Genomic DNA, 18,211 nt, shown 5'->3' on the forward strand with positions numbered 1-18,211 from the left:
GTCCCAATGGAGAACATGGTAGTCGACGATCCGGCGCCAACCCCCTCTTCCGTGCCATCCTCGCCGGTGCATTGCACCATGACCATCGGCGACGCCTGTGCCCAATATATGGATAGGGTGAGGCAGATGCATGAGGAGTAGTTCCGGGAGGCGCAGGCTGACGCCGCCTACAAACAGCATCTCCTCTAGGAGCACCTGCATGCGGAGGAGCAGATCGTCGCGGAGCGGGCTAAGAAGGAGGCGCTGCTCGACTCGTACCGCTCCGCCCGCAAGGGCCGCCTCGAGCGCTGGCGGTACCGCATGCAGGTAGCAGAGGCTGCGGCCGCCTATAAAGAGGCTAGCAAAGAGGGCGATGAAGCGGGCGAGGCGCTGTTTGGCGAGACCGAGGACGACGCGGAGGACAATGTTGACTCCAACGAGTCCCCGCTCCGCTGGCGTCGATAAGGCCCTGCTCCGCCGAGGCCCCGCGACGCCAACAACGAGGCAGAGGACACTGCCGGCTCCGCCGAGGCCCCGCCTCGCCAACAACAAGGCAGAGGACATCGCCGGCTCAGCCGAGGCCCCACCCTGCCGGCAACGAGACAGAGGACATCGCCGGCTCCGCCGAGGACCCGCCCCGCTGCCAACGAGGCCACGCCACACAAAAAACGAGGAAGAGTATAACACGGTAGGTCGCCACCGCTCGGGTCCAAGTAAGGCCACCGCTACTACCCTCCGGTTGAAGCCAAGCTAGGCGGGTTGACCATTGACGGTCGGTTAGCTTCTTAGCGGCGACGTGGAGTCGGAGAGCTGCGCTGGAGAAGAACGCTGCTTCTACTTAACTGCTGGTGCAGTTGGCTGACTGACACGTGGGCCCAACAGGCCACATGTCAGTTATGCAACTGCACCTGCAGTTAAGTCACTGAAGCTTCTGTTCGGCTCAGTGGGACACAGGTGGGTAGCTTCGGTTAATTAATTATACCTCCAGTGCACCCCTTTTTAGTTGAAGAATGTATGAGATGTAATGAAATCCGGCATCTTTATATGAAATCGACCGTGTATGAATGAATTTATTTCGATTAGTTCAAATTCCTGTATCACTAGCATTGGATGAACATGCAAAACAATACGTACTAGCATTATTCCCAGGGTGATCACCTCAGTTGCAACAGTTTCACATGTACTCCCTCCGGTCCTTTCTAGTCTGCATACAAGTTTTGTCTGCAATCAAAGTATCTCTACTTTGACCAATCTTATACAAAAAAGTATGCACTTTCACAATGTGTGAAGTAAAAAGGAACAAAAGGAGTACAAAGAGTTTGAGCAGCTTTTTAGCATTTCTGTACATTGCAATCAAACACACAGGCCAGGCAATTCATAGAGAACATTCAAAACAATCGATGATTATGCATCTCAGCGACTCACGTGTCAGAGGCAATATTTACTTCACAACTAAAGAATAAAGAATGCATGTCTTGCTAAAATCAATGAGCAAAATTTGACAAGGTTGTCCCACTCCAAAATATCAAATGCCTATGATTGTGGAATGGGCAAGGTTTGCCATCAGTTCGGACATTGACATGGCACCTCGTGCTAAATAAACCAGCTCTTCTTTTTGTGCAGTTCCACCAAAATCAACCAAATTCACGCGTAGCTTGTATGATTTCGCCCTTATATTTTGCAATGCCTTGAACTTATCGGCACCTCCTTTCTTGTGGTGGAAATGAATGATTCGATGTATTCATGAACATCTTGTGCAATTCCCATTGAAATCAAGCTAAGCACCCCTGTTTGCACAAATACAAAAAAGTGATTAGTATAAAGCAAACTGTACTATGAATTGACAGTTTCAACAGGCACATACATGGTCCATGTAGAGCACACTTTTAGAAAAATGGAACTCACCAGAAAGAATCCTAGAACAACATTGTACTCGCGCATCACAGCAAAAAAATGGAGATTTGTCAGTCCTTCTAAGCTGAAGTTAGTTTGGCCTTGTGGGGAGTAATGCAACCATCCTTCAACTGCTCCTTCTAATGAGAAGATAGACAGGGCTTCTTCATTCTTGCATAATCGGAACTAGTCACTTCACGTACTCCATATTCTTCTTCAGAGGAAGAAGATCCTGTTGTGCAAAGACAAGAGGACTACTAAATGCTAGCATCCATGTTTGCTCGAAAAAAAGGAAAGGAAATATTTAAAACAGCACAGATGAAGCACTTCTCAAGGACAATACCACTTTTTCATGGCAGTATCTAAACAGTAGCACAACACCAATAGAGATGACAAAGCTCAATCATATGGATGAAATCAGTGGGCGAGTACCAACCTTTGTCAGGAGGCTTATTGTGTAGAGCACACAGATGAAGCACTTCTCCGGAACCATCTGTTGCTATCTACGATGGTGGCCATGCTTACTATATACTCCTCGATTACTTTAATGTTTCCAACATCTTCTTGTGCAGTTCCACTAAAATATATGGTATCTTCAAAGAAGATCCCTGTTTGCACAAGTTGAGATAATTACATATTACATTAAGAGTGGCATCAAATCAGTGGCAAAAAAATTGCTCGTTCCAGCCATAGCAATAAATTAGGATGCAAAACTATATCATTACTTGTGTCATCACAGTTCCAGTGCTTCATTACAGCACCAGGAGTTGATTTTTGTTTTTCTTCCGCTTGTTCCTCCCCTTCATCACTTGGTTCAATAACAGACAAGCTTCGCCTTCAATGTAAGATTTGGCATGTCAATTAGGGAGCACAAGTATAGTACTAAACTTAATTTTCTAATGAAAGTGGCAAATACAGGCCAGCAGTTGTGAAATATCCTTATCTTACCTCAATGGGATATTACGGTGCACATACAGATTGGAAGTCTTGTCTCCATTTGTGCAGTTCACTAAAATCAAGCAACATTATCATACAAGTAGCACAACATATGAAAGCACACTGCAGAATCATGTGAAAGAAGGCTAGTACTGACCTCTCATGATGCGGAATTCAAACAACTCACAAGAAGAAGATCTGAACCAAATTTGCCTTAACGGATAGGAAGTAAGATCTCCTCTTGTGCAGTTCCACTAAGATCAAGCAATCAAGCAACGTTGTTGGTGTGACATTTTGGTTGAACTGCACAAAACACTCTTAAAACAAAAGTGTTTTGTGCAGTGCAACAAAAGGTCACAATGGCAATGAGGTGAAGTAGATAACCCTATTTACACACAGGTGCAAAGGAAACAACTAGTGGTCAATAACGGTGGATGACATAGAAGCCAACAAAAAGAAGCATCTACCTTATCTAAATGGGAAAGAAAGCAAGACAGTAGCATTTCTCAAACGGTGGCATTGATTAATATTAACATAGAGATTATATTAACAATAAAATTCGTTAAACATGTAATTTTCTTTTAACTGTGGCATTGCATCAATTTTCCAGCGGCATTATTAGAGGGTGTTTGTTTACAGGGACATTTTGGTGTAGGGACTAAAAAAACTCCATGTCAGTCCCATCTAAACCAAACAGGAGGGACTTTTAGGGACTAAAAGTGGGCATTTGGGACTAAAGAAAGAAGACCCGGAGGGAGTCTTTTTGGGACTTTTTCCAACAGTTGCCCCTGCCATGCATCGCACCTTGTCTCTATTAGTTCATTACTAGGGGTAACATGGTCTTTTAGCATGTCATTTAATAACCTCTAGTCCATGTTTAGTCCCTGGAACCAAGCAGATAGGGACTAGGGAGTTTTTAACCAAACAGGGCCTTAGATTAACAACAGCTAATGAGTTGCACGGGACAGTGGACGCACCAGCACCATGTGCATCTACCGATGTACTGTGGACATGCACAGTCTGTTGCAACAAAGAACAAACAACCAAGGAGCATATTTGTGTTGGTCCCAGTTTTGTTATCTTTAAACACCTTTCCCTATGTGAGCGCAGCAAATCTAGTCCTGCTCAAACTCTACAGCCTTGTCCCTTCCTTTCCTTTTTGAACTAGTACTTTCGTCCCTTCCTTTCCTCTTTGAACCACGTCCTAGATTTACGCGATACAACTTTCCCCACTACTTTCCCCCATTCCTTTCCTCTTTGAACCACGTCCTAGATTCATGCTATACAACCCCCTTCATTACCTCTTTGAACCACGTCCTAGATTCATGCTATATACAACTTTTCCCACTAATTTCCCCCACTCCTTTCCTCTTTGAACCACATCCTAGATTCATGGTATACATGCAGCTAGAGCAATGCATGTGGAGTAAGTAAATTATACCTTAAGGTTCTTGGGGCGTGGTTCGGTGGGCGACGGGACGGCGGCAAAGAAGAAGGGGTCGGAGGCCCTCCCGCACCGCCGCTGGGTGGAAAGTGAACAGCTGCGCCGGTAGTCCCTTGCCGACGGCGACAACGTTAAGCCTCCTTCCCTTCCTAGCGGATGGATCCTGCCGGCTCTTTGAGCAGTAGTGAGGAGAGAGAGAGGCCAACAAAGTCTTGTTTAGATCTGGAGAAGGCGAGAGAATTTGAAGAGAGCAACTACAAGCGCTGAGGCTCCAACAGGAGAGGGCGAGAGAGTGTGAAGAGAGCAACTACAAGCGCTAAGGGTCCAGCATGTATATATATACTGGAGAGAGAGTGTGAAGCGTGCAAACCCTAGAAAACATTTTGACCAGTCAAAGAATCCTCCTGGCACAAATTATGCTCAAGTGTAGTTATCAAACCCGAGACCTCAAGTTTGATGAGCGAACAGGCTCACCAGCTACACAACCCTCCCATTATGTTCAACGAGAGGGAAATAACCTTTTATACATTCCTGCATTCGTGTGACAAGCATGCCGTATTTTTTTGTGTGTGTGGGAGTCATTGGGATTTCAATCATAATCGTGTCATGTGGCTTTGGTGGTTAGACTATCCACAGTGGTGTAGAAATAATGCAGCCTTAGTCACCTTACCTCTCCCCGCGTAGTACGTTGGGTCCCACCAGTCAGAGGGTGAAACAAACAAATTAATAATAAAAATTAAAAGCGCGAGCGGTGTTTCTTAGCTCACACATCTCGCTACTTCTCGGGAACACTGTCCAATTGATCCCTCTGTTCGCTCACTTACTATTTTAAGTGAATCCTTATTATAACATGCACACAAATTTTGGGCACTTGTATTCGACTTAAGTCAGTGTGCCACCGTATCTCGTATACTTACTACTCCCTCCATCTAGGTGTAATAAGTCATGTTAGAAGGTGCAACGGGACCAAGGTGTGTGTGTGTGTGTGTGTGTGTTTAACAGCATGTGTGTGTTAGAGAGAGCGACAGATCGACCTACTCCTACAGAGAGATGTTGTGTAGTGTACGATTTTAGCCGCGAGAGTCGGTGCATCCTCTCGTTTTCGGGCGTGTCCGGTAGGGACATGCGGACAGCTGCCACACCCGCTCCTGACCAGCCTGGCCCAGCCAAGCCCCTCCATCACCCGTGCACGCTTCCCGCCTGAAATGGACAGCGCCGCTCCAAAGAATCGGTGCCGCATTCATGCCCGGGCAGAGCGGACGCGACCTCTCACTGGCGCAAGAGTGATGGTTGCTTCGTCCGTCCAACTTACTGCTGGGTCTATGTGATTTAACGGCTCATTGGTCGTTATTACTGAGGTGGTAGGACTGCTGGATGTCCCACGCTTTCGGCGAAAGGAGGTACTACAACTAGATTACAATTTTCTCCATTCTTACAGCGGAGGCGTGCAAGAGCAGTGAAAACACGCAGGCTCAGTGATTACATGGCCCACCTCACACTATCTGTCAGGACCGGATTTTGGGATACTAATTTCCCAAAAGCGGCCCTTGTGCTCATCAGCCCCAGGATTACTGATAGCTGATGAGACACCAACTTGTTACAGAAACTCCAAGCAAAAATACAAAATATGTAGTACAAGACCATTTTGGCCTATGAGTACAACAAATGGTTTGCTAGGGGCTGAAGGCGGAAGCGATTTGCGGATCATCGGTGTTTATGGGACTCCATTTCCCACAGGAACAGCTGACCAGGATAACTCCTATCATCGCGAGGCTGCTATCACCATTACGTAGGTTCCGGGGCTTTCATCGCAACGCTCCTTTCTACGCAAGAAATCTAGCCAAGACAATAGCCAGGGACAAGCCAGTGAGTACTTTGAATGTACTCGCAAACATTAAGAACACAGGTATAATATAGCCATTGATAATCATATTTTGAAATATTTCATGATCACTTCGTCAGTTATGAAATAAGGTTCATGATGCATGCAAGTAGATCATTCAAATAAAACATGAGTAAACAATCAGGGAGTAGAAATGAAAAGCACCGATCGGGTGTCTGAAGCGACGCCTCGAAAGGATAATAATATGAAGCGTGCCTCAGTCGGGCGTCTGTGCGACACCACATAAAGGGCTTATAAGTAAATGAAATAGCAAGCATGCCACAGTCGGGCGTCTGTGCGACACCACATAAAGGGCTTATAAGTAAATGAAATAACAAGCATGCCACAGTCGGGCGTCGGTGCGACGCCACATAAAGGGCTCATATAAGAATAATCACGGTGAATATCCAGGAGGTAGAACCGTCCCAAGGATACTCAATAATTCAAATACATAAATGATTAGTCCATAATAATAATAATAATAATCATAATCATCATACGTCACCGGTCATAATCAATGTTCTGGTTCAGTAGTTTCTACTCCGAAGACCGACACTAAGACCGACGCTTGACCCATCCCAGACTGTAGTCCTTAACCATGGACACGGCTATTCGAATAGGTTCAATATCTCTGCAGATGGTGTACTCTTTACCCACGAGTAACGGATTTCTTTAGTCCATCGGAACTAATTCCGTCTACAGTCTTTTAGTCGAAAACACGCTGACTTGCACACACCAGCTTAACTTTACTCGTGTCTGGAATCACCCAAACACCTGTTAAGCAAAACTCTAAGTGGGGAGGCTACAACCTCGCGTAGCATGGGGTCAAATTTTTATCGCGCGCTCTAAGGGGTGGCCTCCCCTCTCGGTCCCAACCAGAAACACCCATGCCCCCGGACCAGGTGGCATGCCTACAGGCTACAACCGGTATCTTCCACCATGGCCTCTCTGTACGGTGTGTGCTAGGACAGGGGTTGACAACTTACTGAACCGTACCCTACCTACGGCAGGGACAAGTGGCAGCACGAAACAAGTATGGGGGTTACTGGAACAAGACTCGATCTACGGCAGACTCAGGAGGCTTACGTATTTCCTGCATGGTTAGCTCAAGAATTATATTTCACAGCCATCAGACACAACCACCACTTATCATACCTCCCCCTGCCCTACCGGTCATAACCGTCTCGACGAGGGACAAGCTCGTGTCTACACAAGACAGAGACTTTCCCGGGTCCTTCCCGGTAGGCATGAGAGGCATATGAGGGTGATTGCTATCACAAGCTTATCCATTTCCAACAGCAAGAATTTTCATTTATGCACTCAAGGTGTATGATCATATCGTCACATAAAAATAACCAACGCTTCATGTCGAGGTGGTGTTATAACCGTATTGAACAACCCACAAAACATTATGCCAGGGTTCAGAATGCTTGCCTTCAAGGTGTGGAGAGTCAGGGTGCATTCCAAAACTTTGAAAGTTTTCTTCTCTCTCCCACAAATCCTATTTTTGGAAATATTTAAATTAACACATAGTTTAAAAACAGTACAAAAAAGTTGCTTGGAAAATTTTGAAGTAAATATGAAAATAGACTAGACAATATTTGAGGAACAATAGAAAAAGATTCAAGTCATTTGGATTCATATTTTAAAAGTTATAGCCAGTCAAAGTTTTGGTCAAATATGTTTTTAAAATAAAACAGAAAAGAAAACGTTTCAAAAGGAATACGCTTTCCGGGTAGCGAAGACATACTCTGGGGTTTACGTCTTCACTTATCCAGCGTGGGCCGGCTCGTGGTCACTGACAGTGGATCCAGCGGGCCCACTGGTCAGGTTTGACTGGTCTCCACCCCCTCCCCTTTCCTCTGCCTGAGCGGGGGCGGGACTCCGGCGATCGTCGCCGGCGAACGGGGGCTCCTCGAGGGCATCCGAGGCCAGGGATGGATCCGCCACTCCTAGGCGGTCCTCCCGATGGTCGACTGGCTGGCGGGGACGGAGGGAATCGCCGGCGGCGAGCTCCACGGCGGAGAGAGCTTTGGGCAGGTTTGGGGCTCTGGGATACCGTGGCTCCCGACCGTGTTTGAGGTGCTGGGCAGCTCCGCAGGGTCAAGGGGAGTCGAGCGGTGGTGTTGGAAAGGCGGGGGAGGCCCTGGCTGCGACGGACGGAGTTGGGGCGTGGTGGCGACCGAACTGGCCGGAGACGGGGAAGATGGATTTCCCCCATTGATTTCGGGTTGCGGGTGTGTTGTGGGAGTGGCCTGAGGTTGCCTGGGTGCTCGTAGGAGCTCGGGGGCCTCCTTTTATAGCGCAACGAGGTCGGTTCGCGGCGGCCGTGGATAAGCTCGTCGGCGACTGCCGTTCTGTTGCTGCAGGCGACGTGGCGACGACGTGCGCTAGCGGACGGCCTTGCGGATGAGGTCGGGCTGTTCAAAGGGGGCAGCTGGCGCGCTGCTGTGGCTTGGGCGGCGCCGTCCACGGCAGAGCCCTGCTGCGGCCGTTGGTGGCTAGCGTCGGTGGCGCTGTGGGGCGCCAGGAGGAGGGGCCAGGCGGCTCTGCAGCGCGGGAGGAGTTGGGGCACTGGCTGTAGGCGGCCAAGGGGCAGCACGGGTACGGGTCGGGCGGCAGCGAGACGCGGTGGCTCGGTGCACGCGCGTGCAAAACGTGCGCTCTGGGCACGCCCAACGCACGCATGCTACGTGCTTGACACAATGCCAGAGCTTGCTAGAGGATTAGGTTGGGGCTGGGGACTAGCAGGCCTGGGTTAGGGTTAGTTAGGAGCTCAATGGACATGGTTGTTAGGTCAGATGATCAAGATCACAAAGCAAACCAATAATCATGCCAAATCTGCTCATACACTCAAGGTGTTAGACAGAATGCTAAGTGCATCTAGGCAACTCTTGGGGTGGCCCAAATTTCCAGATCATAGACGTCTCTCTAGATGAATGGGAGGGTGGTGAAGTTAGTTTGCCAAAAGCTCAAACTTGTTAGTGTAAGTTTTGCAAATCCATAGTTTTGGACAGAAAGAAAAAGGCATTGTTTCATAAACCAAAAATCTTCCAATGGGTCCACTCTCCTGGACTTAAGGGTTTTGCAAGATGGGCTATAAGTAGGAAAAAGAATCATAGCTCAAAGGGCAAGTTAAAATATGGTTGCTGTACAAATCACCATGCTGGACCAGAATGAAGAAGAGGTTGATTCACTCAAATTTTTCAAAGAACACAAAAGGGTTTTTGCATAAAGTTGAATAATATACTCCTATTAACATCCCATAATTTTGGTGGAGGATAGAAAGAAATATTTAAAGGGGTTGTAGTGCAAAATTGCTCTCTGGACCAGATTTGAAAAATTGGTGTAGAGCTCAAAATATTAAATGAATGAAATATATTTTTGCATAAAAATGATTTAAAAACATCACATGACATCTCCAAATTTTGGTCAAAATTTTAAATAAACTTATCAAGTGGTTGTAGTTCAAAAAGGCTCCAAAACAAATGAAAAATTATTTTAATGAATAAAGCTCAGAGAGAATTAATTATGCAATTAAATTCCACTGATCATAGAAATGTTTTTCTTGAAAGGGCAAACAATTCCAATAACATATTTGGAAAGTTTTTCATTTGAGGTAAAAACTCCATAATAAGGAAAAGGATGGCTCTGAAATCCAAAGAAAATCCAGAAAATTAAAAGTTTAAATTTCCTGGAAAAATTTTAATTAATAAAACAAGGTTAAAATTTTGGGGTGTCACACTATCGCCGTGCGACACCTAACTCTTTACATAGTACTCCATCCATTCCTAAATATTACTAGATGAGTCCCCGCGCGTTGCCGCGCGCGGAACAGCGGTATATCTCTCTGTGCAAAATTATCGATTTCATAAAACTAAAAAAACTCTATAACCGCATGACAAATGTGGTAGCCAAACTAAATAAACTCCCATCATCACTTAGATCATCCCACGTAAGGAAAAAAGATCAGCCAACTCCTACTGCATAATGGGATTATATTTTTCTTTTTGACATGTTAATGGGACTTAAAAGCTCACTTACATGCATGCTACCGGTGCATGCTTGCATGCAGACATGTTGATGTGATTTAAAACCCACTCACATGCATGTGTCACGCTATTTCTGCATGCTTGCATGTGGCTTAGTGCGGAGCCTCTCAACGTCTAGATCAGACGGCTATTATGGACTGATTCACTTCATCTAACGGCTGCATCAATTTTGATGATGTGGCTCAAGGAGAGGATAGAGAATTCGTAGTAGTGGGGGCTAGCTATTACTAGTAGATAAGTCTTTGTAGATATTCCACTACATACGGAACAAAATGAATGAATCTACACTTAAAATGCATCTATATACATCCGCATGTGGTTCATGGTGAAATCTCTACAAAGACTTACATTTAGGAACGGGGGAGACGGCATACTAAGCAAGCTTCTCCTCGTTCTACGAGTTGACAGGACACATCAAAAGTACTCTCGTGTATAGAGCCCTGCCTCTAAGGTAGGCCCCACATGGTTTGCCTCTTTTTTAACATAACACGTCAAGTCGCAATTTGTTTGTTCACCCGTGGTAGACGATCCTCCCTCCACCAAGTGGACAACCAGTACACGTGCCAAATTACCATGTGGGTTGTCTTTTTCGTACAGAAATGAGCTCCACCGTGTACCCGCACGGGTGTGGTTGGGAAAGAGACGAGAGTATGTGCGTCGTGCATGCACCTCTTCTCTTCATGCACGTCCCCCACCTACGTGGGTGTGTGTGAGAGATACAAACCACGTTCGTGAGTGTTTTTTGTTTTGGGGTGGGGGTGGGGTGGGGGTTGATTTCGTGAATTATTTGTGGGAATATGTGTCGATGACATCTCAAACAAAATTTTGCGTGCAATGTGTGTGAAATGGAGGCCTATCCATATCATACATAGAGGGTTGGGCAATCCACCAGAAGAGAGGGAGGGGTCATAGCTACCGATAGAGTCGAAGAGAAGATCAAGTGGGTGGGTGTGAGATCGATGAAGAGAGCCATCGAAATTGTGTGTGTGTGTGTGTGCAAGTCAAAGATATAGGACGACTGGCCTACCGGAATGTTAGAGGGCACATGTCAAGTTTGTGTGTGGCAGGGAGACATGACTAGAGCGCTCAATGTATCGGTGTGTGTGGGGGGAGGGGGTGGGGGAAGGGGTAGGCAGAGGCCTAACTATAGAGGTAGAACGACTCGTATATGTGTTGAGAAGGAGAGACCCAGCTATGTCTTGAGGGAGATCGGTCGACATCCATACATAACTGAAGGACGGGAAATATGATGGGACAGAGAGAGAGGAGAGAGAGGGAGGGAGAGGGAGGGAGAGGGGTAGAGTGCTGAATGGGTGATGGAGTTGCTTCTCGAAGATGGTGGGAGAGGCCTACTAGAGAAACTGAGGGTGGAACTGCAATGTTATCAATAAGAGTGGGGATGTATTTCTGTGTGTGCCTGTGCCTGATAGATCTGTCGGGACGCATCCATGGATGATGAAGGGGAACCATGTGTTTGGTAAGCAAACCTAACTAGATCGATAGATCAATTGTTGTTTGTCGGAGGAAGGGAGAGACAGAACTAATGAGGTAGATCGATTGATGTGTGGGTAAAAACGAGTTATAAGGACCTAGCTAGCTATATGTATAGCGAGAGATCGGTCGGTGTACGTCCATTTGTTAGAGGCAAATAAGGCCCAGCGAGACGGATAGACGGAGAGAATGGATCTAGGAGGTGGTGCGAGAGGCCCAACTACTAGCTAGATAGGGGGAGGAGTGTGCGGTTGTGAGATCGATGAAAAGAGGGGCGAGAGTTTACACGTGTGTCTGACCGTATGAGAGACATGAGGCAAGGACACATAAAGGAGGAGATTGAAGGTGTGTGTGTGTGTGTGTGTATGTTGTAGGCAGGCATCGCTGGAGAGGTTTATCGATCGGTGTGTGTCGGAAAGGAGTTGTGGAGACTCTGGGAGAACGACCTAAAGAAAAAAAATGAATGTGCCTGGTGTATAGAATGCCGAGGGAGGGGGGCGAGGAGGGCGTGTGCATGCACGAGAGAAAGTTAGTGGTAGCTACAAAGGTTAGAGGATTGTGTGGGTGTAAGAGACTAACAAAGATCATAATTTGATATGAAAGCGGATTCATATATTTGAATAGGAGATCATAGTGTTTTAAACATTGCATGCATGAATATAGCGGTGATACACATGTTGTGCACATGTTATACCATAATGTGATAATGCATGGCATTTGCAACTCACAGCTAAATGCCAAACAATCTAAACCATGCTATACATCAAAAAATCTCACATTTTATTTGAATTTGTGATAATGTGTGGCGTTTGCAGCTTACAACTAAATATCGAACAATCTAAACAATACTATATATCAAACATTCTCACATTTTATTTGAATTTGTGGTAATGTGTGGTGTTTGCAACTCACATCTAAATACTTGTAGGCGTAGGGGGCAGGGCACCATACATAATGTGATAAACACATTATACATATGAGACATGGTTTAGATTATGAAGATCTAGCTAGAGCTAGAAATGTAATGTGATTTGAAATCAAAATAAAGTGGATTCAAAAAATCTAGTTCGAGTTCATATAGTACACATAGTTCATATGTGACTCGATACTAATCATGTGGTGTGCTGTGAAGATAATACACAAACGATGGTTTAACTTGACAATAATGATGATTGTAGATCTTATTAAAACAGAGAAACGAATTCAAATGCTTTGACTTCACAACAATCATTACTGTAGATCTTATTCAAATAGAGAAACGAATTCAAATTTAGTTCATATTGAAGCGGTAGTATATATGTTTGGAATGCACTAAAACGTTCATTTGAGTAGTAGGTTGCATGCATTATACACGTAGCAAAATATTTTAATTGAACATAACATGAATTCAAAGTTTTGAATGACATTTGTAGTGCGCATTGATTTGGTACAGTACATGTTAGGCTTGTCCGGAAATTTCAACACGCGCCTTGTTAGCCCGAAATATTTAAGATATATCTTTGTCTCGTTGTGCTCCGACAACTCCCTCCATCTCAACTCGCGCCTTCCTATTCCGAAATTAAAACGCGCGCGAAAACTCCCACCTCTTGTGGAATCCCGACACATGAAATGCCCGTGGTACCCCTGAACCGAAAGAACCGCCTCAAAACGGTGGGGGTACTTTTGTAACTTACCCCACATTTCGGACAAGCGCATCTCTAAGCCATGGTTCCCCACTGCCATCCCATCGGCCCACCCATTCGTACACCGAGGCCGCTAAAACCTGCAACGAAACCCCACACCCTGCTCCGTCCGCCACTCAGCCGGAGCCTCTTCCCCGATGACGTCGTCCACAGCAAGACCTCGACGTCCCTCATCCACCGTACTAGATGAGGATCCGTCGTCGATCTCATCGTCCCGCCGGTTCAGCCACCCCGTCCTCCACCTCCAAGGAGCTGCCCTGACGTTCCCCTCGTCTTTCGCGCCACCTCCATTCCCACAATGCCGTCTTCACCTGCACCATTGGAAGAGCGTCATCATTACCGTTTCCTTGGATGAAGCTGCAGCCTAATCGGCGCCACCAAAGAGGTTGTACACTAATCGTCGCATTTTCTTCTTGATTCGATCTCACGGTGCTGCCGGCGCTCGGTCCCGAGCCAACACGGCGCGGCTCCATCCACGGTGGCGTCGCCGGCCACTTCCTCCACGGCGTCGCTCCCTCGGCAGCGACGTCCACATCAGTAGGAGCTGCTGCTGCTTTATCTCTCGCTCACGCTGCTGCTCTGCTCTTGCTCTCGGTCCCCTGCCTGGTCTGCTCTTGCTATTGCTCTTGCTTGCGATGCTGCTCTCGCTCTTGCTCTTTCTTGCGATGTTGCTCCAATTTAGCTACACTTCAGTCAACTGAATTGACTTTTCAGTCAATCGATTTTCAGGGGGTGGGGAGGCTCACTGGGGTGAAGGAAGAACCAGCCGCAGCGGGGAGGGGGGCTCGCCGGAGAGGTACCCCACTATGTATCTTAGGGTTCAGGATGGGGCGGTGGTCGCCGGCGGTGGCAGGGCGGTGGCGTGGGGATCGCCGGAGAAAAAGCTCGGCACGGGGGGCCTAGAGGGATGGCTGGGGCGGCGGCAGACCGGCAGTGGGGAGTGTTTTCAGGGCGGGCGGGGCGGCGCACCGCCGGCTGCGGTCGGCGGGGGGCTGCTGTTTGGCCGGTGGTGGCTGGCGGCTCAGGGGGGTGGAGGTTGAAGATGAACCACGAGCCCTTGATTTCGTATCCAACGGCTGCAAAATTGACTGACCAGAGATGAAAAAGGCAGTCGACCGACGTGTAGCCTCACCTTTCTAGTGCGTTCAGTTTCGACAGCAAAATTCAGTTTCGACAGCAAAATTCAGTTTCGACAGTTAAGTTCAGTTTCGACAGTTAAGTTCAGAGATGAGCGGCTGATGTATTTTACATCTAGCACTTTGTGGGTATGTATTTTACGTCATGTATTGGAGATGCTATTAGAATTCCACTCAGGTTAACGTTGTTCTTTGTCACTCTTGTCCTGCTTCAGCCTCGTTGTCGTACAACTCACCGGAGCTGCTCCAACGACGAAACCCTCCATCACAGCGAAGCAGTACCTCGGGCTCCATCTCCAGACGCCTAAGATCTTCTTCCCCTCCTCTGACAGCAAAGTCAGCCAGAGCATCCTCACCGGCCAACCCAATCATGCTGAGATCGACATGGCTTCGCCAAAGAGGTTGTACACTTGTTGCATCTCTTTTTTACTCTACATGTTATATATATTGTCCACTGAGCACACGGATTTGTTCCTTTAGTGTCTCGAAAGAAAAAACGTAGGAATTTTAATTTTCACTTGTCCTCCTTTTCAAATTCCTAGAGGCAATCATGTATGATGATATTTCCTATGTGTTTATGAATAAAGATAGTCCTTGGACATTATCAATGATGTGTATCAGCAAGTACATGACTTGTTTGTGGGACTGTCGGTGTCAAAACCGGCGGATCTCGGGTAGGGGGTCCCGAACTATTCGTCTAGGCCGGATGGTAACAGGAGGCAAGGGACACGAAGTTTTACCCAGGTTTGGGCCCTCTTGATGGAGGTAAAACCCTACGTCCTACTTGATTAATATTGATGATATGAGTAGTACAAGAGTAGATCTACCACGAGATCAGAGAGGCTAAACCCTAGAAGCTAGCCTATGGTATGATTGTTGTTCTGTATGTTGTCCTACGGATTAGAACCTTCCGGTTTATATAGACACCGGAGAGGGTTAGGGTTACACAAAGTCGGTTACAATGGTAGGAGATCTACATATCCGTATCGCCAAGCTTGCCTTCCACGCCAAGGAAAGTCCCTTCCGGACACGGGACGAAGTCTTCAATCTTGTATCTTCATAGTCCAGGAGTCCGGCTGAAGGTATAGTCTGGCTATCCGAACACCCCCTAATCCAGGACTCCCTCAGTAGCCCCTGAACCAGGCTTCAATGACGACAAGTCCGGCGCGCAGATAGTCTTCGGCATTGCAAGGCGGGTTCCTCCTCCAAGTACTTCATAGAAGATTTTGAACACAAAGATAGTGTCCGGCTCTGCAAAATAAGTTTCCACATATTGCCATAGAGAGAATAATATTTACACAAATCTAATCTGCTGACGTATTCCGTAGTGTGACATCGCACCACGGCCAAGCCTTTATTTGAATCGTTTTATTGTCCCACCTCGGCGTGTCATGCGAGGCGGTTTCCTTGGCACGTCTTGTTAAATCAGAGATCGTGTCCCCTTATTCTGGGATTCTCATCAATACGGGCGTGGGTAATCCAACCGCGCCATTGATTACGGCGCTTGGAGATAAGCGAGTTTTACCAGGCTGGTGGGGACATGTAGTTGCGTCCACCTACGCCTTCTTCCTCCTTTGCCTGTCCATTTTCGCGCACTCGAGCTCCAGCGCACAAGTCCGCACTCCCCACCTCAACCTTCTCCAGCCATGTCCGGAGCGGGAGGCAAGTGGATGGTCTCCTCCGTCACGGAGGGACACATCAAAAAATTGAGGAAGGCCGGATACTTGTCTAACGACATCGCGTACCGGCTTCCCGAAGAGGGGCAGCTCCTCCCCACCCCAAGGCCCCATGAGAGGGTAGTGTTCCTTCCCCACTTCCTCCGCGGACTGGGCTTTCCTATCCACCCATTCGTCCGGGGACTCATGTTCTACTACGGCCTGGATTTCCATGATCTGGCCCCGAACTTCATCCTCAACATCTCGGTGTTTATCGTCGTGTGTGAGGCCTTCCTCCGCATCCGCCCCCATTTCGGCCTGTGGCTCAAGACTTTCAATGTCAAGCCGAAGGTGGTGCGTGGCAACTAGGCGGAGTGCGGGGGCGCCATGGTGGACAAGATGCCCAACGTCTTATGGCTCGAGGGCTCCTTTGTGGAGACCCTGAAGGGGTGGCAATCGGGGTGGTTTTACATCACTGAGCCGCGCGACCCTGAGTGGGTGGCAGCCCCCGAGTTCCGGTCCGGACCCCCAATGCGGCTCACGTCTTGGAAAGAGACGGGCCTGTCGTGGGGCAGCAAAAGAGAGGTGACTGGGCTGCAAACATGCATCCAATCCCTGGTGGACAAGCAGCTCAAGCTCGTCAACGTAGTCCAGGTTATGCTCATCCGCCGGATCCTCCCGTGTCAACAACGGGCCTTCAATCTGTGGGGGTTCAATCCGGTGCAGCACCGAACTCTGAGCAGGCTCTTTGACACGACGTACGAAGATGCCTGGAAGGTGCTTTTCAAGGGCGCCGAGGCTCCCGCATCCGCTACCGAGGATCGCGGATTCAGCGCGCAGCGTCACGCTAGCGCGGTAAGTTGTTTGTACCTTTTACAGGGTATTAGTTTTTCATAGTTTAACTCTGTGCGGGATCTAAGCTCCCTTACCTTTGATAGGATTGGCAGGCGAAGTCCGGACAGATCGACTGTCCAGCTCCTTTGCCCGAAGACCCAGCCGATGCCCACTCGGCGAAGCTGCTGGTTCCGGCACCCTATGTGGTGCCGGAGAAGAAGGCCACGAAGAAGGCCACGGGGACTGGAACAAGTGCCCGGCGCCAGGAGGTGTCGGGTTCATCATCCGACGGCTCCAACGCGCATTCCTCCCATGAAGACGAGGAGGAGGAAGAAGAGACCTCTCCCCCTCCAGCGGGGGGAGAGAGAAAAAGGAAGGCCGCCCTTACTGGGGAGGCCGAAGGGTCCAAGAGGGGGGAAAACCCTTCCTTCGGACTACTCCCCCAACGCCGACGACGTCGGGGAGGAGTGGCCGCTCAAGTCCAAGCCCCTGGCGAAATCGTAAGTATTCGGATACCAGAGTAATTCATAGTATTCCTTTATTGCACAGCTTTCCCTTATGTCGAATATGATTATGCAGCCCACCCAAAGACCGGCTCGACGCGTCATCGAGCGGTTCACTGGACTCGTCGGATGTGAATTCACTTTCGATGGCTACCTCCCCCCGCCCTACGGACGACACCGAAGTGTTGTCCCAGCAGGTTCCAAGCCAGGAGGAGGTGGTCCTGGAGGCGCCGCAAGGTGACCTCCTGGACTCCAGGAGTAAAGGGGATAAAACCCCCAGGGCTCCAAGTCCGGCTCTAGGACGGACACCGCTCCGGAACCTTCAAAGGTTCCAGAGTCCGGCGGGCAGCCTCCTTCCAAGAGGAGCAAGCCCACCGTGTCGGTGACCCCTGTCCAACCGGAGGCGCCGGACAATCTGTTGGAGGTGCTCAAAGGCGCCTCCATCAACGAGGAGCACCGCACCATTATGAGTGCGGTGGTCCAGAAGGTTCAGTCTGCCAAGAGCGGACTGACTGAAGCTTGTGCTAGCCTTCTAACAGGCTTTGAGGTAAGTAAAGAATGTGTAAATAATATTACCCCATAGACAGTAGCCCCTGATGCTCTGTTTGGCGTTCGGGAAGAAAAGCCGAATAGAGGATCAAATAAAATTCGCAGGAGTCTAACAAAAAGGAGTCGATATGCGTATGCAGGCTTCTCTACTGGCGTCCGCCATACTGACTGCGGA

This window comes from Triticum urartu, chromosome 3A (genome assembly GCF_056163025.1).
Source record: "Triticum urartu cultivar PI428250 chromosome 3A, HENAU_Tu73, whole genome shotgun sequence".
NCBI lineage: Eukaryota > Viridiplantae > Streptophyta > Magnoliopsida > Poales > Poaceae > Triticum > Triticum urartu.